Raw genomic sequence first — 27279 nt, 5'->3', positions numbered from 1 at the left:
CGGTTCTCTTCCAATCCACTAACTAGAACTTTGTTAGAAACAGGTATTCCCAAGAGATGGCATACTCCTCCAACGTAGGCACAAGCTGATAATCCGGAAAAGTGAAGCAACGGTAGAGAGGATCATAGAACTGCACCAATACACTCAAAAGTCCTTCAACCAAATCGGCAGACAAGATAGACAGAAGCTTCCCATGGCGTTGTTTGAAGTCCAAGGGATCTAATACAAAAGATGCTAGCTTCCTTACCTCTTTTAAGTAAGGACATCTGAAATTGTACTTCTTAGTTTCCTTCGTCCACAATCCATGGTCTGAAAATATTTGCAAATAATACCTTAGTTCCTTGAAATTTTCGTGTGATGAATGTTATGATGCACATGAATGCATGAATGCAACAATCACAAATAAGGGATCACACACAAGGAAAACAAACAAAGGTCAAGGGATGAATCGAGTCATTCTTAAGATCAATCATCAATTTTGGTGGATTATGGTTTTCACCTTATCAACACCCAAGTTCCATTGATATTGACAAGACTTGATTGGATCAACCAAGAATCAAAGGTTTGTTGTAAGTCACGAGCATGGAGTATGGGTAAGAACCATCCCAAAGGAGTGAACTAAGGATAAAAACCTATAGATCATGTTCTAAAAAGTTCCCAGAGTCTTAATTCCATCTATCGGATATTACAGGTTAAGACGACTGACTCATCGACCCATAATATTCTCAAGATAAACTCGTCTGAGTGTAGTATCATGTAACAACTGTTATCAAGTCTACACTTGAACATTCTCTGCACTACGTCCTAAAATAGGCCAAGAGAGGTAAATGTTTTACGGTCCTCAACTTCTCGGACCCCAAATTAGAGATAGTAATGCCTAACCACAAATACTTGTGTGACATTTCCAAATCCAAAAGGGTCTCCATTGAGCAGATGGATCTCAAGCCAACTTGTTAAGGACTACTCCACACAAGTCGAACATGACTATACCATCCTCCTATCTTAATTGCACTCAAGTTCGGGTTAGAATTTATCTCACCACTCAGAGATCACCAAGCACAACAAGCAGATTATATCACACAAACAAATATACATACATCAAATATACAATTATATACACACAAAAAAGTAGGCTAAACCCACTGGAGACTACTCCCCAGCAGAGTCGCCACTTAATTTATGTAGCGGTAAATTCATGATCATCAAGCTATGAATAAGTAAGACATCAAATAACAAGAGTCGCCACCGCGCTTTTATTGTTTCCAAGGGAAAAGGGAAAAGTACGAAAAAAACCCAAAAATAAGAATTTTTCAAGTCAAAATTAATAAAAATCCAGAGTTTACAGGTAAGGGGGTTGGTTACACAGAGGGAAGGTGTTAGCACCCAAAGTGTCCTAGGTACTCCTAGGGAGCCCTTTTTTGTGTGCATATGTGTTTTTGTATAAAATGATGTTTTCAAGCAAATAGAATGGGGGGATGAGAAAAGAATTCATTAATTATATTTTTGTGTTTGATAAGACCTTCGGACTTGTGTCTACGTACCAACATAAAAATGAGGGACCAAAACCTCGTAGTTTGTGGTATAAATTTCAAAGTGGATACATTGCTATTAACAAAATTTAAGTTTGAAAGGCACAAAGGCCTAAAAATAGTTTGAATGAGTTTGTTATTTTTGGATTTTGAAAATTTTAAGTCAAGTATGGTTAAGTCTATTTACAAGTTTGATTAAGAAAATGAGTTTGAATATGCAATGGCATAAGGCCGAAGTTTTTAGTTTGCAATATGGTCAAAGTTTAGAAATCAACAAACACAAGCAAAGAAGATTTTTGAAAGGAGGGAGAGATTTTGAAATTAAAGAAATGGGGGAAGAGATGAAGAGACTAATCCTCAGCATAATTTTAAAAGTTGAGAGTTGAAAAAATCTGACCAATGGGTTGCAATCCAATAGAAAATAATGTCATATAGAAACCCAAATTCCCTTGGACATTAGAATCAAGCAACAAACAAGGCACAATATATCAACTTGAAGAGCAAGGCATCAAATAAAGATAGCCACATCCAAGCTTAGCAACTCCATGATCTTCTTCAAATTTGCCCATGTAGCAGGTGAATTCCACAAATCACAGGTTCAAAATAATAGTTTCACAATGATCATGTTGCAGATGAACTCAAATGGATCTTCAATGATGTATCAGATGAAGTTTCAAATTTGCAAGCACTTGGTTTCATAAAAGTTGGAATTAGCCAAGTCCTTTGCATAGGGAGTGTTTCCTAAATTCTAAGTCCAATTGTCTCATATCAACCCAACAGTCCACACAAGATATTTTTTAAGGTTTTTATTCTTATTATGTACATTAATGGTCCAAGACCACACAAACAAACACAATATACACAAACAAGATATATCACATAATATGGTCCAAGTGGACAAAGTGAAAATGGCATTAACATAAACAATTAGAATGGTATGAATAATGGCAAATGAATAAAGACTTGAAATTAAATTGCATTAAAATTAAATGACTTGAAATTAAATATTAGTTGTTAATGAGTTAGAAGTTAGTATTGCTTTTGCTTTTGCTTTTGTTTTAAGTCATTCTTTGGAGAAAACTCAACTCACTTGTCATAAGCATGGATCCTTGAACCAAGACATCTTCCAAAAGAAGGAAAAAAGGTCAAGTTTCCATACAATACCATGAAAGAGGGGAGACTTACAATCTCACTAACTAGAATGTTATGTCTTTTGTGTCAAAATTTAGCGCTATGTTAAGCAATCGTAATTGGACTTATGTAGAAGTCACAACTATTTGAAGTTGGCCAATAAAATTTTGGTGTTAATGCATGTTAGAGACATAGTATAATGGATTATGCTCATGAAACATACCACACACAAAAAGAATATGCAAAAGTGGTGGCCTAATTTCATCCATACTTATGTTGATTTTTGCAATCAACTAGCCTTAGGATATAGAGATATCATAGGTCCATGACATGAATGCATAAAGAAGGGGAATGAGATGGAGAGGGAGGGGAAGTGGGTCAAACTTAAATTGGACAAAGGAGTACTTTTACCAAATTAAGATCATTCATTCATTTTGGGAGATGGAATGTACATTCCATCAATCCCCTAAATCCAATGATCTTAACTTAGCAAAGTCAAATCAACCTTGACCAAGGCCCAACAACACAATTCAAACTTACAAAGTCAATCAAAATGGCTAAACATCATTATTTGGCATTTATTCAATTTAAAAATACTAAAAATAATGCATTAAATTAAATATGGTTTTTCAAATTCCTAAAACCTCATCAAAACACCAAAGAAATGGCCATGAGATTTACCATAGGTCAAACAAGGTCAAAGGACCTTAGAGAAAAAATTTCAGAATTTTTAGAAACTTAAAAGTATTTTTAAACAATTAAAAATATTCATAAAATCAATTAAATCATGAAAAATATTAATAATGATCCAAAAATTAATTTTAATTCAAAATATGAAAGAGGATTTTATTTATAAAAAAATTGGTGAAACTCTCATATTTTTTGGATCAATATTAAAATAAATATGAATTAATGAAAATCAAAGGAATAAAATGAAAATCAGAAAATACAAAAAAACGTGGACCACTTGATCTCCCTCATTAATTGAGGTGGCAGATCAAGTGGTCCTCAGCGTGCGTTCCACAATGGACACTACTCAATGCGCTGCAGGGATGGTATTTAAAACCAACGCATAGGATTAAAACAATTCAAACTGGATCAATGGTTCAGGACCATGCCACATCATTGTCGGAGCAAAGCGTCGGTCGTCTTCTCAAGCGACCTTGGTCGGACTGGTCCAATCATTACCATGACATAAATGAAAAAGGAGGACATGATCTGAAAGAAAAAATGGCGTAGAGCACGAATCTGACCTCAATTTTAACTAACTCCAAATATATAGAACGATATGAGGAGTTGAATTTTGAGGTGTGTCAACTGAGTTGCTTTGATTTGACCTCAAAGTAACTCAATCTTCTTTCCTACATTGGTAGGACTTCAGACAACCAAAGATCCAAGAAAATTGATGAGAATTGAGTGTGAATCGAAGAGAAGAAAAATTCTGGAAAATACCTTCAATGTTGTGTAGAACTTGTTCTTCCTTGCTTCAATTCTTGTTTGATCTTGCTCCAATGACTTGCAGAAGTGGATTAGGAATGGTAAGAAGTTTTGGATCCTGGAGTTTTTGAATCTCCAAACAGTGAGATTCAAACCCAATTTTCAAGTGAAAATTATCAGGTTTTCCTTTAAATTGTGAGGGTTTGAAGAGAGGGGGCAAAGCTGGCGCACAAGGGTCCTTTGAAATGAGCTCAGAGGGTCTCTATTTATAGCAATGTGAAGTGTTATTTGCACACTTGAAGTTTCTTCCAAAATTGGCAATGTCATGCACAAGCTTGCATGGGCGTGTACAAGCCCATGAATCAATCCAATTAAGTCCAAATGCAATTGTTCTGAAGTTGGAATGAAGCTTGAATGGCAAGGCAATGTTATGTGATCATTTGAACTTTTGATTTTCACCAATGATGCAAGCCTATTAACACCATGTGCATCCCTAGTAAACCTCATCCAAATTGAATGAATTAGGACTATTTGGAAAGCTTAGGTCAAGAGGAACAACTCTTATGTTGAACACGTTTCCGTTTGGAACTTGGATCATGGTGAATTTTGAGGTGGAAGTTTGGAGATTTCAACATGTTGAAAATTTTTCTAATTGTCAAGTCATATACTTCAACGTTCCACCTTACTAAAATTTTTATGTGAGCTCCAAATGAGAAAAGTGTCTTTATAAAAGTTGTATCTCTTTAAAAACCTTCAAAACGGTCACCAATTTGACATTATTTGGATTTAGAATGAGAGAGTTATGCATTTTTGAAGTTGAGGAAAATCACTTGTTCAATGGTATTGGTCCAAAATGACCTATAATGTATTCTCATATCACATGCTCATAAAAGTTGATTTAGATTTCACTCCAAACATCAAATTGAGTTAGACATCTTGAATTTGATTGTGCAACTTGTAAATCTTTCATCTTATAAAAATTGAGCAAGTTATCGCCTTGGGAATTTGACTTTCAAATTAGGGTTTAGACAAAATGACCTATAATGTTTCAACATAGAAAATGATTTTCCAAGAAAAATCAGCTCTAGGTCTCAACATGAAAATTGTTTGGAATGTAATTTATAGTAACTTTGATCTTGGAATCATTTTCATATGGATAAAATTGTAGGATATAGGGTCTAGGGAGACCCAGTTTTGATCAGATGAATTCATCTGGCCAACCATCATCAACCATCTTGCTAACTTGCAATTCTCATTGACTTTTTAGGCTCATGGTAGATCATATATGCATAAGATGATGAATTTTGAAGTGTCCCTTGAGAAATTTGATCAATTGGTGAGGAAGCTTGTTGAATAAGTTACACAAGATACCCAGACAAACTAGGGTTTCCAAGGCAAACCAACTCCAAACTCTTGAAGAAATCTTGACCAAAATAACATGTAAAGATCATTGGGACTCATATATGTTGCTTTGAAATATTGTGGACCATTCCTTGGTTGTACTCTTAGCTGTGAGGGTCTTAAACCCTAGATATGAACTTGATAGATCAATGCGGATCATGCCCTACCTACAAAAGAGTTAGGCAAATGCAAAGAAATATTTTTGGTATTTTGGTTAGTAAAATGATAATATACAAGTATGATACAATCTCATGGTGCTTGGTGATCTCTCCCAAAACAAACCCAATGGAAAAGGGGTAAGGAAGATGCCAAGGTATGATCCCAATGCTAATGCATATGATGAAATTGCATGAGGGATCTTTGAGTCAAAATTGGGGTCTTACAGATGACGGGCCCCACACATCAGAATGAACAAGATCAAAATGTTCGACACTCCTAGTATCACTAGGGGAATAGGTTGCTCGATGGGATTTGGCAAACTAGCACACATCACAATGAAAGGAATCAACAGACACTTTGGTAAATAAGTGAGGGAATAGAGATCTGAGCATGCAGAAAGGAGGATGTCCAAGATGCATGTATTGGAGCCATATTTGAGTATTTGCCCATGACTCTGAACCAGCCTGATGACACTTGCTTTCCTTATGAGGCAGACAATATAACTCGTTCTGTTCCTCAGCAATTCCAATCATCTTCCTTGTGGCAAGGTCCTGAAAAACACAATGAGAATGAAAAAAGGTTACAGCACAGTTCAAGTCTTTAGTGAGTTTATGGATGGACAAAAGATTGTTAGAAAGCTTAGGGACATGAAGCACATGATTTAGGTGGAAATATGGGCTTAGGCGGATGTTACCAGATCCGACAATCGGGGTTTGGGACCCATTTGCAACGGTAATATGACGTTTATTAGGTAAAGGTGAATAAGAAGAGAGATATGACATATATGGAGTCATGTGATCAGTTGCACCGGAGTTAATAATCCAGATATCTTTAGAACAAGAGGCATTTAAAGCTAAGAAGCTAGAGTTCTGATGCATGTTTTTTTTTCGCAAGTATACGAATGCGTCAGAGTAATATAAAAGATTGTCGAATCCACAGAGACCAAATGTCAATCTATCGTTATCTATTGTTACGGTGTTTATCTAAGGTAATCGAAACAGGGTTTTTAAGAGTGCACAATGAAAAATAAAGTATTAAATTAAATTCAATTAATAAAGACAGGTTCGAATGTGATTCACATAATCAATTAATAATCCAAGTACTTGCTAATAGAATTACTTATGGGCAGTGTTTCCTACTTTGAAAAGAACAAATTTAACGGGAATTGTCGCTTTCGCATATTCAGAACCGAGTTGTACTCCGTAATCAAACCCTCTTATTGTCACATAAAAAAAGGCGTGCATTGCATTAGAGTAGTAAACCTATTTTTAAGAAATATAGTGTCATTGACTAAGTTAAAAACTATTTTGACCTGGATTTCTTAACAAAAAGAGGTTCTCACGAACCAGACTCTAAACTTATAAACGCGTCCGAAAATAATTTTAAAATCACTTTTCTTTTTAAGTTAAAAACTCCTAATGAACTAAACAAAGCGTTTTCGCTGTATTTGAAATAGTTAAAAACAACTAAGTTTAAACAGACGTCAGACGGCTTTCGATCTTACCCAACGAAAATTTAGTGCAGGAAAACTTAGGTTGAAAGTCAAAATAGCCCTTAAGTGTTTCTACGAACAATTGTATGGATTATCGGTCTAATTACTATCCTTACATTCTAACCTTTATAGGTTTAGCTAGACATGGTAAAGTAAAAATGCATTTTAATTTTTATCATAAAAAAGGTAATAAATGCGAGTGCAGGAAAGTAAATAAAAGTAGTGCGAGTGCGGAAAGTAAATAAAAGTAGTGTGAGTGCAGGAAAGTAAATAAAAGTAGTGCAGTGCGAGAAAATAAACAAAGTAAAGGAAGTGCGGGAAAAAAACAAAGTAAAGTGCGAGTGCGGGAAAATAAACAAAGTAAAGGCAGTGTGGGAAAGTAAACAAAATAGAGGCAGTGTGGGAAAGTAAAGTAGACAAAGGTAAAGCAATAAAACTTGCTCCAATCGGAGGGTCGAATAAAGTGCGTAACAGAAATGAAAATGGCGGAAGGATTAAGCTTCCTTTCAAAGTGCTCCAAACTCGATTACAGACTCGACTACATATTGCTCTTGTGGCGCCCGCCACAGGAGGAAATTGTGGCGCCCAAGTGGAGATAGTGGGAGATGTGGCAGTTGAGGAGAGGTTGGAACTAGGACACGTCATGGCGACCCATGGCGCCCGCCACAGTGGGAGCTACAAGTGTAAAATGCTGATTTTTAGGCTTTTTAGCTCATTTTCGCTCCTTTTCTCGATCGGGGCTCCGATTAGACTGAAAACCTGAAAGCAAAGAAAAACATAGTAATAACATAACAAAATAACAATAAAACAACTAAAATGCATGCGAAATCGGAGTCGAAAATACGATGAATTTCAGTGTCATCAAATTCTCCTACACTTAAACCCTTGCTTGTCCTCAAGAAAAACACTTAAAAGCTCAAAGAAGAAAAAACCGGTGTCAACGAGTGATTCGGGCTAGAAAGGCTTCTAAGTTCAAGTCGGGATGCAGTGATAGGTACTAACTGAGTGAACCAAGGGTATCGTGATGACACTTATCCACAGACACAGACATAAACTCCATTCCTATATTAACCAACCCATATTATCCCACAATACCTAGGCCTACCTCTTCATCTCTTTTTGGGTCCTTTTCATTCAGGCGCAATCACATTAAGCCCGTTATCCGTACATGCTTCATAGCAGAGTGAGCGGTTAGTGATTCTGATCCTAAACATGGGGTTTCTGGCACATAAATATGTGTAAACCCTTTTATTTGACCCAAATGCAGTTGTGGGGGATCGGATCGTAACCCGCCCTACCGAGTTCAGCGCCAGATACCTCTGAACCAACTAACAGCGGGTGAGTTTTTCTTTTTCTTTTTCTTTTGCAGTAAATTTTTACAACTTTTTGGTTTAAATGACTTTGTGAGGGTCAACTATCCCGGGGTTGCCTTTTTCTTTTATTTATTTCACTGGATCATTCACTTATGTTCATCGGTCCCCTACGTAGAGGATGCTTAGGCCGGAGTTGATTGCTGGAATAAACTACTGAGGACTATACTAAAATGATAATTAAGGCCATGGTATATGGGGTTTCGGGAGTGATTCCTATATTCATGAAGTCTATGGTGCTAAAACGATACTGATGTTTCAAAAAGTTCTCCCAAGTCACCAGATCCTAACTCAAACCTGTCTTAAAGCCCAAAAACTTTCAGAATAACACTATTTTCTTTTGAAAAAAATTTTGGTAGGGCTAAAGGAATGGGGAGATTAGGATGTACTAAAGATACACTATACTGGTGACTCGTCAGACACATGCATTTTCTAAAACACTCTAACTAAAAGCAAAATAAAATAAAGTAAACAACTAAAAAGTAATAAAAATAAACAATCTAACTAAACACAGCAAAGAAAAATAGAAATAGATAAAATCTCCTCTCACACTTAAATCGAACATTGTCCCCAATGTTTCGAAATAAGATAAGAGGAGAGTAACATGTCACACTACTGCTGACCACTGGTTCCTTCGCCATCCTGAGGTGGACGACGGGATCTGCTGCGACGACGGTCTCTCTGATCCATCCTAGCCGATAAGGCATCCTGAGCAGTTCTCACCTCTCGAAGGTTGCCTACAATGGAACCCTAAGTGGCCTCCATCAGTGCAAAATGCTCACGGTGGTAGTTCCGCTGACGAGATTGCTCGTTTGTGATCGCAAGCAGAGTCTGTGCAACAATCCTATAGGATCAATCTGTCCTCCGCTGCGATTCTTGCATGAAGCTCATGTTGTCCGCCAGTTGTTGCTGAATGGTAGAGAGTAGGTCATCACGCCTTTGTTCTCTAGCCATGTGGTCACGCCACATCTCCTCATTAATATAGAATCCAGGAGCAGAACCTGCAAAAGAAGAAGATGGTGCGGTGTGTAGTGGTGAAGGGTGATGGGGGGGAACATGAGGTACGCGAGATTGCTCTCTCCGATCAAACTCTTCATCAGTGTCGTGTCCCTCTTCATCAGGAACATTAGGAGGAATTGGACCAAAAACAGGTGGAGCATCTAAATCGTAGGTCCAGTTCCTTTCATTACGTACATCAGTACGTCTAGTGCACGGTAAGGCAACAAATGGGAAAGCTACACCATGAATCATAAGCATATAACCTCCCTCTCTTCTCACTCGGCACAATTTCATATCTTTTAGAATTTAAGGTTGATTGTGCGAGGAGCTAAGGGAACTAAGGTAGCTATCTCGTTGTTCAGGTTAAGAGCCCGAGCAATAGACGTAATGAGTCCTCCAAAAATAATAGGTCCCACTTTATTAAGAGTTAAAGCCATATGAGCAATCATAAATGGGACCGAATTAATCCTCCTATTTGTGAGGATTCCTTGTAAAAATAGAAGCTCCCTAGCATTAACCTTGTTTGGATTCTCCCAGCCAAAAATAGTGCATGCCAACAGATATCTAAAAACTCTGATGGTCGGGTTATGGATGGTCGAGACAAGAATTCCTTCAAAAGAATTTATTGAAGTATTAGACAATCTTTGCCAGAAGTAAAACACCTCGACCGACCGGTCTGAATCCAAAGGGGCCTCACAAATAGCACCTTCCCCATGAGGAATTCCTAACAGACCTGCTAGTTTGTTGGTACTAAACTCATACTCAATAGCAAACATTCGAAATTTAACAGTACCAACTGTAATAGCAGTGTTAGGACTGACAATATAAATTAAAGAACTTAAAAACTCGATTGTCAGTCGCTCAAAGGTAGGCTCTCTGTTTGAAAAGATAGTGTGCAAGCCTAAAAAATCTAACAAATGAAAAATACTATGGTAGATACACAAAGTATAAAGACAGTTATCATCCACGTACCTCGTCGGGAGAATTTCCCGATTTTGCAACCTTTCAATAATCCTTCTCTTCCTATCCCCAGGTTTCCCTTCGCGAATAAAATATTCGTTGAACTCCATTATTTTGCTCTTTGAATGTGTTGAAGAAGATGAAAATGGGTTTATATATGTAGGATGGTAAAGGTGGGATTTTTATGGATATTGATGGATGAAAATTAAAATGGAAGTTGGAAAGGTAAATTGTATGGTGGGAAGATGAGAAATGTAGGAGCTTTTTATGGGGTTCAAGGGAGTTTTTGGAAGAGGAAAATATGGGTTTTGGAAGTTTGAAGGGTTAAAAATGGTGAATTCTTTGAATCTGCCCCGCTTATACCAGACGTCGTGGTGGGCGCCATAGGGTCTATGGCGGGCGCCACAAGAGCAATTGAAGTTGGGCCGAAATTTGAAGATTGGTATGGGCTTCTCCATGCTTTTTTTTGGTCTGGGGGTCCAGATAGCATTTTCATTGTTTTTCCTAATGAAATAAGGCTTGCACAACTTATGAAAATAAAATTAAATATTAAACAAATAAAATAATGATATTAGATTATAATATGAATATAAATGAAATAAACACACATAAAAATATATATATATATATATATATATATATATATATATATATATATATATATATATATGGAAATATCAAAGTGCTAACATAATTAGAAAATATACCGAATGCGATAATATAAAATAAGTCAGGGAAATGCAAAAAATAATATAAGCATAAATAAGAAAAGATAAACGAGACGGTAAACTCAAACAGCAGGGGGCTCCTCTGCCTGACTGGATCCACGAAGTACGGCTATCTCCTGACGAAGCTCTTCTATCTCTTGGTACAAACAATCAGCCTCAGTAACATGTGTGAGATCGGATACTGCAATCTGTAAAGTAAGGTCAGTCACCTCCTGCCTAAGCTCGGCAATCTCTGTGTGACACTCGGCAATCTGCGTGTGGACATTTGGGGTCTGCAAAGATAAATTATTAGAGAGCACAGTAATCCTGGGTGAAAGCGGTGTAGGAGTATAATTAGCAACAGGAGGGGATCTAGGCTCCTCAACAGTCTCTCCATGACCTTCCAAAGCATAACTCCAGTTAGCTGGATCATGAACATTGGTCATCATCGGGTCTGGCAGTGTAAAGTAGTGTATCGTCTCGCTATCAATCAACAATCTGAACTGTATGAGATTGAAAGAGGATCTCCTCATCAATCCTATGGTCAAGCAGAAATCAATATCCATAGTAGTATAGCCACAGAAAGTCCTGAGATGGAGCAGCTTGCGGGATAGGCCTAAGGCAATGGAAATCTGCGTGACAATCCCTCCTACATGAATAACTCCTTCGGATGATCTGGCAACATTGCTAAGGCCACACAGTAGGAAATTCCCACATGCCACAGGGCGTGACTAGGATGCACAGAATAACAAAAATATCTCCTCCTCACTCAGCAGAGTCTCAGCATCTGGTCTTCCAAGAAAGAAGTGCGCCAGTATCATCTGGAAGTACCTCATAGCAGGGTTGTGGATAACCTGGGACAACTGAGTGGAAGGATCCTGACTCCCTCCACTAGAGATATCGCTCCAGAATTTCTCCACTTCCTTACTCAGAAAGTATCTCATCGGCGTCTCAGGGATAGCGTCGGGGGTAGTCTGAAAATCTAATAAGTCACCGAACTCCTTCTGGTTAAAAGAGTACTCAGTCCCGAATAGCCTAAAAACAGCATGTCCATCTAGTCCGGAGTAAGGATCATAATCAAACGAGCGGAGGAACTCCAAAGTTAGGTTCCTGTAGGTGTTGTTCATGTCATCAGCAAATTCATCCCATTGGAGTTGGTGGCACAGGAATCTGATGCTTGGCTCAATGCCTAGGGCGTCCATGCAATCCTGGTCCGGATAGCGTGTAGGTGCCATAGGACGCTAGTAGAGAACTATGTAACGCTCCCTCTGGGCGTCATCTCTGAAAGCCACATGCATGTCATCAAAGTTCTGCATCCTGCAATGGTTAGGGAAAAGGATCCTGAAAACACAAAACATTGAAAATGATATTTAGTCCTGACGAGAATATGATTAAAAATAAAATAAAGTAAATAAATGCAGAAAAAGTAAAATAAGATAAGAAAACAGTGGGTTGCCTCCCAAGAAGCGCTTGTTTAACGTCGTTAGCTTGACGATCGGAACTTATACATCTACCGTAGGAATTGGTGGATCTATCAGAGTGTGGCTGGAGTAGTCTGTTGAAATGTCTCCTCCTTCATAGAGCTTCAGTCTTTGCCCATTTACAATGAATGGACTACAGGTTTTGTTCTTGATTTCTACAGCTCCTAATCTCATAATCTTAGATACTTTGAAAGGGCAAGTCCATCTTGAACGCAGCTTTCCAGGGAAAAGTCATAACCTAGAATTGAATAGGAGAACAGGGTCGCCTATGTTGAAATCTTTTTTTACGATTCTTTTGTCATGCCAAGCTTTGGTTCTCTCTTTGTATATTATGGCATTTTCGTAGGCAGATTGTTTGAGTTCTTCCAGTTTGTGGATGTCAAGGATACGTTTTTCACCAGTGGTCAGGTAATCCAAATTCAAAGTTTTAATGGCCCAATAGGCCTTATGCTATAATTCAAACGGTAAATGACAGGATTTTCCATAGACTAGTTGGTAGGGAGTTGTTCCTATAGGGGTTTTGAAAGCGGTTCTGTAGGCCCATAATGCTTCTTGGAGCTTCTGAGACCAGTCTCTTCTAGATATAGAAACAGTTTTTTCTAGAATTTATTTTATCTCCCTATTGGATACTTCTACTTGGCCACTAGTCTGTGAGTGGTATGATGTTACTACTCTATGCCTAACTCCATATTTGCTTAAAAGTTTATCAAATATTCTCGATATGAAATGTGATCCTCCATCGCTTATGACTAAACGGGGTGTTCCAAATCTGGGGAATATATAGTTTTTAAATAACTTGATCACCACTCTAGTGTCGTTTGTGGGTGCAGCTATAGCTTCAATCCACTTAGACATGTAGTCCACAGCTACTAAGATATACTTGTTTCCTAAGGATGGTGGGAAAGGTCCCATGAAATCTATACCCCGAACGTCGAAGAGTTCTACTTCTTGAATGTTTCTTAGAGGCATTTCGTCACGTCTTGAAATATTTCCCGTGCATTGGCATCTATCACATTTGACAATGCAAGCATGGACATCGCGCCACATGGTAGGCCAGAACAGGCCAGCTTGAAGAATCTTGGCGTATGTCTTAGAGGTGCTCGCATGTCCACCATAGGGTACAGAGTGACAATGCTCAATTATTCTTTTTACCTCCTCTTCTGGAATGCAACGGCGAAAAATTCCGTTTTTACCCCTTTTGAAAAGGAGTCGTTCGTCCCAATAAAAGTTTCTTACATCATTGAATAACTTCTTCTTCCGGTGGTAGTCAAGATCAGGGGGTATGATATCAGCAGCTAGATAATTAACAAAGTCTGCATACCATGGCACGTTACTTACAGCTAAGGATATTTGGAAGTGCTCATGAGGGCCTAGGCTATCGTCTTCAATGGTTTCTAGTTTAGCTATCAGTCTATCATAGGCAAAATCATCATTTATGGGTACGAAGTCTGGTTTCAGGTGTTCTAGCCTAGAAAGGTGATCAGCCACTACATTTTCAGTGCCTTTTTTATCTCGGATATCTAAATCAAACTCTTGTAGTAACAGAATCCATCGGAGTAACCTGGGCTTGGCATCTTTTTTACTTAATAGGTAACGAATGGCAGCATGATCGGTGTAAACTATAATTTTGGCTCCTACTAGATAAGATCTAAATTTGTCTATAGCAAAAATTACAGCTAGTAGTTCCTTTTCAGTTATTCCGTAGTTAAGTTGGGCAGCGTCTAGGGTTCTACTGGAATAATAAATCGCATGTAATTTTTTATCTTTCCTTTGTCCTAGAACGGCTCCAACGGCATAATCACTAGCGTCACACATTATCTCAAAAGGTTCTGAACAATCAGGGGGTTGCATGATGGGTGCTGAGATCAACGCTTGTTTTAAAATATTAAATGCTTCATTATATTTTCCATCGAAAATGAATTCAGCATCTTTCATTAAAAGGCCAATTAAAGGTTTAGTTATTTTGGAGAAGTCCTTGATAAAACACCGGTAGAATCCAGCATGTCCAAGGAAACTTCGGACTTCTCTGACAGTTTTGGGTGGTTTTAGATTCTCTATGACTTCTATCTTAGCTCTATCTACCTCAATACCTTTTTTGGAAACTATATGTCCTAAAACAATCCCTTCGGTGATCATGAAATGACACTTTTCCCAGTTTAGCACAAGGTTCACCTCCACGCATCTCTCCAGGATTTTCTCAAGGTTAGCAAGACAATTTTGGAAATCAAATCCATAAACCCAGAAATCATCCATAAATACTTCCATGATACTATCTAGGTAATCTGCAAAGATTGACATCATGCAGCGTTGGAAATTAGTTGGGGCATTACAGAGTCCGAATGACATTCGTCTGTAGGCAAAAGTTCCATAAGGGCATGTAAAGGTAGTTTTCTCTTGATCTTCGGGGTGGATAGGTATTTGAAAGAATCCAGAGTATCCATCTAGATAGCAGGAGTAAGAGTGTCTGGCTAGACGCTCCAACATCTGGTCTATAAATGGTAAAGGGAAATGATCCTTCCTGGTTGCTTTATTTAACTTTCTGTAGTCTATGCACATCCGTCATCCTCCTTCTATCCGTTTTGCTACATGTTCGCCTTTATCGTTTTGCACTACTGTGATGCCTCCATTTTTAGGTACTACATGCACAGGGCTCACCCACTTACTATCTGAGATCTGATAGATTATACCTGCCTCAAGTAGCTTAAGAACTTCTCTTTTAACAACATCACTTATTATAGGTTTTATTCTTCTCTGATGTTCTCTGGAGGGCATTGAATCTTCTTCGAGCAAAATCCGATGCATGCATACGGATGGGCTTATACCTTTCAGATCAGAGATATTATATCCTAAGGCTGAGGGATATCTTCGTAAAACATCTAAGAGTTGGTCTGTTTCCTCTTGGCTCAAGGTAGCACTGAGTATAACTGGACCGTTCATCTCTTCATCGAGGAACTCATATCTCAGGTTCTTAGGCAGTTCCTTAAGTTCTAAGGTTGGTTTCTTAGGGCATGGCATAAGATCTGGGGTAAGGGATAAACATTCGTAAAGGTTTTCATTGATGTAGGGCTTCCTAAAGTTATCATCTTCCAGTATGAGAGTTGATGGCAACTTAATTGTTTTTATGATTTCTTCTTGTTTTATTTCCCTAACGCATTCATCAATGATATCTATGGCATAACATGTGTCTCCCATCACAGGTGCCATAAGAAATTTTGAAAGTATAAATTCTATCTTCTCGTCGCCTACCTCAAAGGTCAACTTTCCTCTCTTGACATCTATTATGGCTCCTGCAGTTGATAAGAATGGTCTACCTAGAAGGATTGGTATATCATTATCCTCTTTGATGTCCATGACAACAAAATCAGTAGGAATAAATAACTGACCTATCCTAACAGGGACATCTTCTAATATGCCTATCGGATACTTAACAGATCTATCGGCTAATTGAAGTGACATCTTAGTAGGCTGTAATTCTCCTAAGTTTAACCTCTCACAAACTACTAAAGTCATTAAGCTCACACTAGCTCCTAAGTCTAGGTTTTTCGATGACATAACTTCCCAAAAGACAAGGAATGGAGAAATTTCCAGGATCTTTATCTTTTTTGGCTAACTTATTCTCGGAAATAGAATTGCATTCCAAGGGCTTCGAATCTTCGAGTCTACGTTTGTTGGTAAGGATGTCTTTGAGAAACTTTGCATAAGAAGGTATTTGGGTGATGGCTTCTATGAAAGGGATTTCTGCGTGAAGTTTTTCTATAACCTTAATGAATTTCTGATACTGGTTATTGATCTGGGTTTGTTTGAGTCTTTGTGGATATGGTATCGGTGGTTTGTTTGGCGGGGGTGGTACATAAGTTTTGTCTTTAGGTTCTTCTCCTTTTTCTTGACCTTCCTGTTTTTCAGATTCCTCTGGTTCCTTCACTTCGTCCGTGGGTTCGGTATATTCCTTAGAAGTTTTAGGTTCACTCAATCTTGGGTTAAATCGCTCATCATAAGCGGTCCCACTTTGTAGGGTAACGGAATTGGCTTGTTCTCTCGGATTCTGTTGAGGTTGTCTAGGGAAATATCCTCCAGGTGTAGTCTTGGGGGCTTGGTTTAAGGCTACCTGAGAGATCTGCATTTCAAGCATCTTAGTATGAGTAACTATTTGGTCAACCTTGGTTCCTAACTGGGTAATCAGTTCGTTAACGTGAATGTTCTGGTTCATGAACTCTTTGTTTTGTTGGGTTTGAGCAGATATAAAATTTTCCATAATTTTCTCAAGGCTCGGCTTTGGTGGCACAGGTTGCATAGGTTGATTTGGTCTTGGGGCTTGGTAACTTGGTTGTCTCGGAGGTGCAGTATTTTGGATAGGGTTATCGTTCTTATAGGAGAAGTTCGGGTGATTCCTCCATCCAGGGTTGTAGGTATTCGAATATGGGTTCCCTTGGGCGTAGTTCACTTGCTCAAAGTTGGTTTCGTTTAATAGACTACATTCTGCAGATTCGTGTTCTTTGGTTCCACATATCTCACAATCCGACGAAACTGCGGCTGCAGTGTTCGGGTTTATACACATATGCTCAACCTTGAGGGCCAACGCGTCCATTTTAGATTGCATCATGTCTATAGAGCTTAACTCATGTACTCCTCCTTGGACTTCCTTCTTCTCAACTATCGCTCGTTCAACTCTCCATGATTGATGGTTTTGAGCCATATCTTCAATAAGGGCACTAGCTTCAGGATAAGGTTTGTTCATTAGTGCGTCGCCTACGGCAGCGTCGATGGTCATCTTAGTGTTATAGTGAAGTCCATTATAGAAGGTCTGAATGATTAGCCAATTTTCTAAACCATGATGTGGGCATGCTCTTAACAGCTCTTTATATCTCTCCCAAGCTTCGAACAGCGATTCTCCTTGATTCTGGGTGAATCTGGTTATTTGGTTTTGAAGAACGACGGTCTTACTTGGGGGAAAGTATCTAGCAAGGAATACATTTCTAAGGTTTTCCCAAGTTGTTATGGAATTGGGTGGAAGGGAATCTAACCATGATAGGGCTTTATCTCTGAGGGAGAAAGGGAATAATATTAAACGGATTGCCTCAGGAGAAGCTCCATTGGTTTTAAAAGTGTCTGCTAATTGGAGAAAGATTTTTAAATGTTGGTTTGGGTTCTCAGTAGTAAGACCTGCGAATTGTCTCTGTTGCACTAGTTGCAACAGAGAGGGTTTAAGTTCGAAATTATTCGCTGGGATGGTTGGGTTTACTATACTAGAACTAGGTTCTTCGTTGGATGGTTGGGCGAAATCCTTAAGAGGTATTTGGTTATGATCTTCGGCTATAGCTCTCCTAACTCTATGGAAAAATAAACGTGCGCGAGCGTAACATTTAGGTTCCGCCAGAGGATCTACTAAGCTTTCGGTGCTGCGAGTCCTTCATATTGACCGGCGGGTAACAACCTAAGTCTAAACGATATAACAACAGGGTACGAAATTTAACAAAATTGGTCCCCGGCAACGGCGCCAAAAACTTGATGCGTGTTTTTTTTCCGCAAGTATACGAACGCGTCAGAGTAATATAAAAGATTGTCGAATCCACAGAGACCAAATGTCAATCTATCGTTATCTATTGTTACGGTGTTTATCTAAGGTAATCGAAACAGGGTTTTTAAGAGTGCACAATGAAAAATAAAGTATTAAATTAAATTAAATTAATAAAGACAGGTTCGAATGTAATTCACATAATCAATTAATAATCCAAGTACTTGCTAATAGAATTACTTATTGGCAGTGTTTCCTGCTTTGAAAAGAACCAATTTAACGGGAACTGTCGCTTTCGCGTATTCAGAACCGAGTTGTACTCCCTAATCAAACCCTCTTATTGTCACATATAAAAAGGCGTGTATTGCGTTAGAGTAGTAAACCTATTTTTAAGAAATATAGTGTCTTGACTAAGTTGAAAAGTATTTTGACCTGGATTTCTTAACCAAAAGACGTCGAACGAATTTCGATCTTACCCAACGGAAATTAAGTGCATGAAAACTTAGGTTGAAAGTCAAAATAGCCCTTAAGTGTTTCTATGAACAATTGTACGGATTATCGATCTAATTACGATCCTTACATTCTAACCTTTATAGGTTTAGCTAGACATGGTAAAGTAAAAATGCATTTTAATTTTTATCATAAAAAAAGGTAATAAATGCGAGTGCAGGAAAGTAAATAAAAGTAGTGCGAGTGTGGAAAGTAAATAAAAGTAGTGCGAGTGCAGGAAAGTAAATAAAAATAGTGCAGTGCGAGAAAATAAACAAAGTAAAGGCAGTGCGGGAAATAAACAAAGTAAAGTGCGAGTGCGGGAAAATAAACAAAGTAAAGGCAGTGCGGGAAAGTAAACAAAATAAAGGCAGTGCGGGAAAGTAAAGTAGACAAAGGTAAAGCAATAAAACCTGCTTCAATCGGAGGGTCGAATAAAGTACGTAACAGAAATGAAAATGGCGGAAGGATTAAACTTCCTTCCAAAGTGCTCCAAACTCGATTACACAGTGTGGCAACACTCCGATGTGAAGCGATTACCATTTTTACAATACTGATATATGCCTAGTTGTAACTAAGTTTGGATGATGAAACAAATTAAATCAAGGCTCTATTTATAAGCAAGGAAAATAATGGAAATGACAAGGATGCCCCTCAGTTTGAAAAATGGGAGGGAAACATATTGTTCTTGTGGTGCCCGCCACAACCTCATGGCGCCCGCCACAGGAGGAAATTGTGGCGCCCAAGTGGAGTTAATGGGAGATGTGGTAGTTGAGGAGAGGTTGGAAATGGGACACGTCATGGCTGGACCCATGGCGCCCGCCACAGTGGGAGCCACAAGTGTAAAATGCTGATTTTTAGGCTTTTAGCTCATTTTCTCTCCTTTTCTCGATCGTGGCTCCGATTAGACTGAAAACCTGAAAACAAAGAAAAACATAGTCATAACATAAAAAAATAACAATAAAACAACTAAAATGCATGCGAAATCGGAGTCGAAAATACGGTGAATTTCAGTGTCATCAAGTTCTTACCAGTCATGGTCAGAGAACTACTGTTAGAGAACTTACTTAAGGAGTCCATAAAGAGAAACAAACCGTCTCGATCCAGAAGAGGATCGAGATCTACTGTTAGGAGAAGATCGAAGGGCTGCCAATGAGAAACACCAACAAAGATGATAACCAAACAATCAAGAAATAACAAGAAAGTTGTCCTGAAAAACAGCAATGAAGGTGAAACCGTCCGGATCTGCAACGATGGTTGAGTGGTGCACGACGGCTGCAAAGTTACCGAGATCACTAGGGTTCAAAGAGAAAGGGAACCTTGACCAAGAAAAAGGGTCGTAATAAGAACGACTAGTGTTTTGAGCGCGGAAGCAGAGCCCCTAGAATCGGGTGCTCTGATACCATGTAGAAATATGTAAAGTTTTATATATCTTGTAAAGAATAGATAAGAGGTATTTATAGACTATAAATATATCTAAATAAGGGAAGGGTAATTATTCTCCTTATAACCTATAAATGCTAATCAAGTCATAATGAGCTGTACAGGACAGCAGCTCATAATGAGCTGTATGATATTCAACATATTCTAATAATAATAATAATAATATTACAACATTTCTAATATCAACTTGAAATGGTTTTGGAAAGTTAAAAAGGATTTGAAAGATGGATTTCATTGTTAAGTTCAAATGGTTTATCATAGGATAAAGAAATATGTCACTTGAGAATGGCTAAATCATGTTGCTTTGATCAACTGCTGACCAAAAAGTCAACAGTTGAAAACATGGCTTTATCAAATATGAAACGAATTTGCAACATAAATTAATTCTTGAGTGATGAACATGGATGAAATCCAGACTCGAGAATGAAATAGCCCAATCATCCAATGAATGAATCAAGACATGAATGTACCCTAAATAAATAATCAATTGATCAAGGCTATGAATGCAAACATGAACAATCCTGGATGTCACAAAGCACTAGGTCACAATGAATAATAAGCAAGTGTTTAACAATCAAACCAAAATGACTAAAATTGGTCTAATCCATGAGTTAGTGCTCTTCATAGTCAAGCTAGGATCAAGCTATGAACCAAAAGATCAGATGTCCATACTTCTAGGACTAGGGTTCCACATACAAACACAAGATCAAGATGCATGCCACAATGATTGGGCTTCCCTAATTAGGGTTTAAGTATCCAAGATAGGGAGCAGGGAGCCTCCCCAAGATCTCATAACCATATCACCAAAATTATGGTCTTTGCCCCAATATGATCAGATGGAAAACCAAATCATATCCTAGGGGTTTGACCCATGCATAATCAAAGTCTTTCAAGCCACTGAGCTTTGAATCCATAGATTAACAGATGTCAACATGAATGAGTGTATATGAATGAAACATGCCTGGATACAGATGAACCTCGAGTTAAGGGTTGAATAAAAAGATGAAAAAGGGAGGGAAAATGTTGGGGTATGACAGTACCCTTAGGGTCACTTTGAGTGATTTGAGTCAAACTGTCGACACTTAGGTTTAGTAGAGTTATCACTTGTGAAACTTTCATCTTTAGAGTACTTTGGATACTTTATGGTACTTTTGAGGCACTCTAGAGTCAATTTTGAGAACTGAGAGATATTGAGAGGTTTTGAGTTTCCTTGAGAATTTTTGATGAGTTGGAGTTTTGCGTGATAAAATAACTTTGCTCTTTTTGATGAAAAATAAATAAACTTTTAAACCATAATTTTTTTAGTATAGTAACCTGGAGGAATTACAGTGACGATCTTAATTGGTGATTTTGATGATTAGTAATCTGAAAGGATTACAGTGATGGCCTATGATTGGCAACCTATAGATTCAAAAGTGGAACCTTTTGATGATGATTTTAAGGATATTTATGATGTTTATGATGTTAATAATGTCTTGATGATGATATTTTGATGATAATGTTTTAATGATGATAATTTGATGATGGTGATTTTGATGACGATTTGTGATGATTGTTAAGTTGTGTGCTTACTTTTAAACATGACCATGCATGCATATATATTGGAGTTAGGTGGGTGCTTCGGTCTATTTGATGGTCTCAGATCCATTTGGTGGGATTATTGGTCTAGTTGAGAGACCAGAGGCGGGTCTCAGATTCATTTGGTGGGGATCGTCGGTTCAGGTGAGGCATCGGTGACCATGGAAGAGATCAGTAACATACCTCTGATATCCAGAAAAACTTGGTACCATGTGAATTTTGGTGAAGGAGTTGGTGGCATTAGCATTTGCACTACTATTTTAGTTGGGATTGTATTTTGTGTGATTGATACATTTATAATTATCGTTATTTACTATCCTGCTACTATTTTTCACTGTTATCATTTGTAAGGTGTATTCTCACCCCTTTTTGTTGTCGTGGCGTCTGTGCACCTCTGGAGTACAGACAATCAGGTACTCAACATGAGTAGTTTCTTGTGAGTTAGAAGATGGCCTTTGACCTTTCTTCGTTTATTTTAATATTTATCACTATTTAGTTGGTCGTTATGCTCTGGTCTGTAACAGCGGGAATGAGGCCTAATATTTGTTTTAGAGTTACTTTCATTTTGTATTTGCTTTACATAATTATTTTATGTTTTGAGATATTTTGAATTCTGCTGCGAAGTTTTTGAAAAATATTTTTGAGGTTGCATGTTTTGTGTTGAATAGGATTCTAAGTTGTATAAATCCTTTTTTATATTAAGGGTCAGGGTTTAGGTTGTCACGAAAAGTATTTCTAACATTAACATGTTAAAGAAGAAATTGGTAGAGTCATTTTCCATGAAGGACATATGAGAATCCAAACAGATTCTTGGCATTAGAATCATGTGTGACAGAAAAGAGAAGAAACTTTAGATGTCACAAGAAAATTATATCGATAGAGTGTTGCAAAGATTCAAAATGGAAAGTTCTAAGATGGTAAGCACTTCTCTTGCTACTCATTTCAAGTTGAGTTCTAATCAAAGTCCTTAAAGTGAAGATGAAGCATTTGATATGTATTGACATGAGATTTTCTGACTAAGAGGAAAGTCAAGTCAATATTGCACATGATGAAATGCTAACTGTAACAATGATAAATATGGATCAACAGTGATGACACGTCAACCAGATAACTTTGACTGGCATATTAAAGTGTTAGTTTATGAAACCTCAAAGTGATATATTGAGAATTGAGTTGAAAGAGTATCATGAGTAAATCTAAGAGGCTATTCGACACTATGTCGAGAGAACACTCTCTGATAGACTTTGGATACTTAGAAGATTGAGGGAACCAAAGATGAAGAGGGCTTTACACACTGAGTAACTCTCTTTATCGAAGGAGAATTTACTAGCCTTTAAGTAGTTAGAGAATGTAGGATAATGACTTCAGCCGTTCCCAAACCCATAACAACGTGGTAGAACATAGAGTAAAGAGTTATATGCATTCAAGTGATGTGTCAGTGCCTGTAGCCTTATAAATGTAGAAGACAATTAATCCCAGGTAGTATTTATAGCAGACTCATGTATTTTAGCAAGAGGTTCTCAAGTTTCACATAAAATTCTCTATAGAATTGAAGTACCCAAGCTAGAGAGAGAAACAATTTGTGAGGGATTATGTGAGTCTGTGTCCCGCTTTATTTCTGTACTTTTTATTTCCTTAATTGAAACCAATTTACTTTTCTTGTCATTTATTGCATTCTATTTTAATGTTGCTTATTTCAAGTTCTTGTTACTCCAATTCGAACGTCATTTTCTTTGAAGTCTATTCACGCACTATTTGTGATCAGATAATTTTGATTACGTCTTACACGTACGTCATATTAACATTTTTCATGCAAAACCAATCCCGAGGTTTTTCGAGTTAATCTCAAAGAATTTCAAACTCGTGATTGTTCGTTAAAAACACTTGCGAACAAATTGGCACAACAAGTGGGACACACGTGTTTTTGAAAAATAAAAATTTTGTTGTAAAAAAATGTTATTTTTAATCCTTTGTTTTTATTTTTCAATGTCCACTAACATATGTGCTTGAGGAGTGGTAACATTTTATTGTCCATGGTCACACTTGTGTGAGGAGTGGTATGATTTTAACACCCATGGCTAACCTAAAGAATATGTCTCGAGGTCGTAATGATCTTCCAGACCTAGAATCGGTTACCACAACTGTTAACACGACAGGGACAATGAATACCATCGAAGTTATAGGCCCTATTCTAGAATAGGTTTCAGACCCAATGTCAATGCTAGGGATGGTGGTTACTTTACCACAGGTAACAAGTGTACAAGTATCCCCTTGGCCAAATGCGAAGGTTATTGGGGATAATAACCCCCTATATCTCCTAAGTTCTACTATGTCGTTAGTTACTATGGATTATCCTTATGGAATGCCAACTGCCATGATGACGGGTTTACACACCCGTAGTTCGATTTTTTTGGACAATGATAGAGTCACCCTTTAACCCTTATTTAGTGTCAGGATCTGCCATAAGCAACGCTGGTCGAAATGGGCAACCATAAGGGGGATTTCGATATGTTCCACATATAATGCCAACATTTACTAGTGATTCAGTAGAGACCATGAGACAACAAATGGACGAAAGCAACCATAAAATGATAAATATATTAAACTAACAAATAGGCACGATGTTCAATCACTTATTCCAGAACACCACACGAAGTTACCAGCAGTTAGCCCATCAAATATGCAGGATTACTGACTTTTTTGGAGTGCCCCCAACACCCGTTGCGCCTCCATTGATTAACCAAGTCCCAACCAAACAATATTCACCATAAGTAGTCGAGAGGAACGAAGTCCAAAATGGTCCTGAGGTAGTTTATGTTCCCAGAAACCAGGATGCCGACTAGGTAATTAGAAATTTCCAACAGAACAATCTGGTGGTTCAAAACAACATAACTAACGTGGTCGAACAGATTTTGGCCCAAAATGGGCTTAATGTCTGCCTGCATAGGACTAATTACATATCTTCTTTGTCAGAGTATGCTTGACAGACTAAACTCCCAGAGGATGGAAAGTCCCTAAATTTACTAAGTTCTCTCGTAAGACTAATGAGTCGACAGTTGAGTATGTAGCTAGATACTAGGTTGAGACAGAGGATATAGCCAACAATGAGAATTTGAAAATGAAATACTTTCCAAATTCTCTAACAAAAAACGTTTTTATGTGGTTCACTACACTTTTTCCTAATTCCATACATAATTGGAATCAATTAGAGAGACTGTTCCACGAGTAGTTCTATATGGGTTAGCGAAAGTTAGCCTTAAGGAGTTGGCTAGTGTTAGGCATAAAATGCCTAAGTTGATAGATGAGTACTTGGACATGTTTAGACTTCTTAAAGCAAGATGCTTTACGCAAGTCCCTGAACATGAGTTAGTCGAAATGGTTGTTGGTGGCCTAGACTATTCCATCAGGAAAAAATTAAATACTCGGTACCTTAGGGATATGGCTCAATTGCCTGATATGGTACGTCGGGTTGAGCACCTGAAGGCTGAAAAAGCCATATCGAGTAAGTACCAGAAAAAAGAAAAAGTTTCTTATGTCGAGATAAATGAAATGGATAGTTTATCTGACATAGATAGTGACTATTTAGAAGAGAATGAGGTCAATGTGGATGATTTAAAGCCTTGACCTCCATATACATGTAAATTATTTAAGCCTTTGAATGGTAATAATCCCATAGAATAAACAAATGAAAAATTCTTCTCAAAGACTTACACATTTGATGTAACTAAGTGTGACGAGATTTTTGACTTGTTCGTTTCTGACAGTTAGATAGTAATTTCTAAGGGGTTAAAAACTCCTATGTTGGAACAAATTTAAAAAAAAGGGATTTTTGTAAATTTCATAATTTTCTTGGACATAAAAACTCACAGTGTATTCTTTTCAGGGATTTGGTTCAAAACACACTGAATGATGGAAGCCTTAAATTCGTTGACAAGTCGAAAGCTCGACCAGATGGAGAGTCTGACCCTATGCTGGAAGAAGTTTCATTCGTTGAACCTGTCGACGTGTTTCATTTATCAAACTCTCAAACAAAGTTGTGACATATCCATCTCTTGTAGTCTTGAAATGTTGTTTTTGTTGGTGCTCCCAACTTCTCAGAACTTCCAACAAATGTTATCAGAGCTGACGATTTAAGTAATACACTGACTTTTATATCGAAAGTCCTAACATAGTTGTGGTCACACAATGTGTCTCGCTGAGTTTTTGTGACGTGGTAAGAGTGTCAACGACGACACAAATGTATGCGGATGAAAGAGCTTATGTTTGAAAGGGATATAGAGAATAAACTCACACTTGACCTCAAATCCCTAGTTTTTAAACATATTTAAAATTCTAAAAATATCCAAAATTAGATTATTTTTTTCTGCCCTTAACAACAAATGTAAAAGAAGTGGAAGAAATAAGTACTTTTTTAACTTGGAAATAGTTTTTGGATAAATCAAGAGAACTATTGCACCTTTACGGATTGCCTTCAGAACTCTATCCTTTACATTAAGTAATACAAATCAAGATTTCGACCAAATTCGAAACTTCCTATTTCTTTTTTTATTCAAGTGTCGTTTTTTATCTGATAATGGTGGTCCTGTATACTTGAGCTTTGTCTTAATTCTCTTTTTGACATGTTGTTTCTTCAGAGGGAATATCTTTGAAGTGTTTTTTATGTTTGTTGTTGTATTAATTCCTTTGCCTATTTTTATTTTATTTTATTTCTTTTTTATTTTGTACTCCTTGCACCATTTTATCTTTGAACTATGTTTGAGTTCGTTCTCTTTATTAATATTACTTTTTCATTAAAAAATAACAAAGCCTTAAAAAACATATATCAATTTTTGTTTTAAAAAGAGATAATATTAACTTCTTGTTTTAATAAAATTTTGCTTTAAAAAATTCTTTTTTCCTTAATGTTGTATATTGCGGAGTTGCTGGCCGAAATGAAATACCATAAAGTTTCAAAACACTTCAAAATATATTTGCATTTCCCTTTCAAGCGAAGAATTTGTTTTTAAAATAACCATGTTTTTAAAAAAATCCAAAATAACCATATTTATAAAAATAAAAAACAAGTCAAAATAACCATGTTTCAAAAAAAAATCGCACACAAAAGGAGTTTTCAAAGGGTATGACAAATGCATTCATTTTTTGTATATAGGCGTCATGCATGATGACGCATGCCTATAATGATAATCAAAAGGCGTAGGTTAAAGTCTATTTCCGTAGGTATAGCACAAAATACTTATTCTTACGGCACATTATCGTAGGTACAACAAATTATATGTCGCGAAAAATGACGTAGGTATAAGTATTTTGGGTTATACCTATGATAAATAGACTTTTATATACGCCTTTTGAATGTCACTATAAATATACATGTGTCACGGTAAATAGACTTTTCCCTACCTTTTTTGACTGCCACTATAAGCATGCTCCATCATGTATGATGCATATATATAAAAATGAATGCATGCACCATATCCTCTGACTACTCCTCTTATATGCATTTCTTTTATTTGAAACATGATTACTTAGATATTTTTTTAAAAATATGATTATTTTAAAATTTATTTTAGAAAATATGATTATTTAAAAAAATC

The 27279-nt window shown here is 37.3% G+C and overlaps 1 non-coding gene across 1 annotated transcript; it reads left to right on the top strand.

Annotated features, from left to right (window-relative positions):
- The first annotated feature begins 17489 nt into the window (after positions 1-17489).
- On the top strand, positions 17490-17596 carry LOC127116504 (small nucleolar RNA R71). Its single transcript, XR_007801336.1, has one exon. It is a non-coding gene; the product is annotated as a small nucleolar RNA R71 (small nucleolar RNA).
- The last annotated feature ends 9683 nt before the right edge of the window (positions 17597-27279 follow it).

This window comes from Lathyrus oleraceus, chromosome 1, assembly GCF_024323335.1.
Source record: "Lathyrus oleraceus cultivar Zhongwan6 chromosome 1, CAAS_Psat_ZW6_1.0, whole genome shotgun sequence".
In the NCBI taxonomy this organism is placed as follows: Eukaryota; Viridiplantae; Streptophyta; class Magnoliopsida; order Fabales; family Fabaceae; genus Lathyrus; species Lathyrus oleraceus.
The sequence above is the reverse complement of the archived record's forward strand: the minus strand, read 5'-3'. Positions and strand labels throughout refer to the sequence as shown.